We start from the raw sequence: 830 nt of genomic DNA on the forward strand, positions 1-830 counted from the left end.
ATGGATTTTTTTCATTGTAGGTCAGGATGTTTTCAAAAACCAATCAAGGCCATGGGTTGGGACAGGTCAGGCTCCAGGAAACAGACTTAAAAACAGCAACTTAGCTCTTACAATAAAGGGAAAGTTATTTTTTTTAATTTATTATTATATCTAAGTACACTGTAGCTGTCTTCAGACACACCAAAGAGGGCATCAGATCTCATTACAGATGGTTGTGAGCCACCATGTGGTTGGTGGGATTTGAACTCAGGACCTTCAGAAGAGTAGTCAGTGCTCTTAACAGCTGAGCCATCTCTCCAACCCCAGGAAAGTTATTTTTAAAATACAAATTCTACTGCCCTCAAAATGGAGTCAGGCAGATTCCTCACAAGTAAAGGACACTGTGAAAGTAGATTATTTGTAGTCAATTTTTTATTAGTTAATCATGATGTATGATCTAAAAGATAGATGTATCAATGCCATAATTCTCACAAATAGGAAGGACAAATAGCATAAATATAGAAAACATCTAGGAAAAGTCACCTGCTAGCCAAGCATTTTAACACACGTTACTAATCCCAGGAGTTGGGAGGCAAAGGCAGTCTGATATTCATGAACTTAAGGACACTCTGGTCCACTGAGTAGTGTTCATAATAAACTGAACTAAAACAGACACTGAGAGGCCCAACCTACTCAATCTTGGGACCAGCCTCTACCTTAAAGAGAACTTGACCTGCAGGAGAATCCAAGCTACATCCTCCCATTCTGCCGTCAGAGACAGCGGTGTGGCCCAAGCTCCAGCTTGTACATAAAGACCCTAATGCGGTCGCATCAGAATCGGCTCCTGGTGG

This window comes from Mastomys coucha, unplaced genomic scaffold (genome assembly GCF_008632895.1).
Source record: "Mastomys coucha isolate ucsf_1 unplaced genomic scaffold, UCSF_Mcou_1 pScaffold22, whole genome shotgun sequence".
Taxonomy (NCBI): domain Eukaryota; kingdom Metazoa; phylum Chordata; class Mammalia; order Rodentia; family Muridae; genus Mastomys; species Mastomys coucha.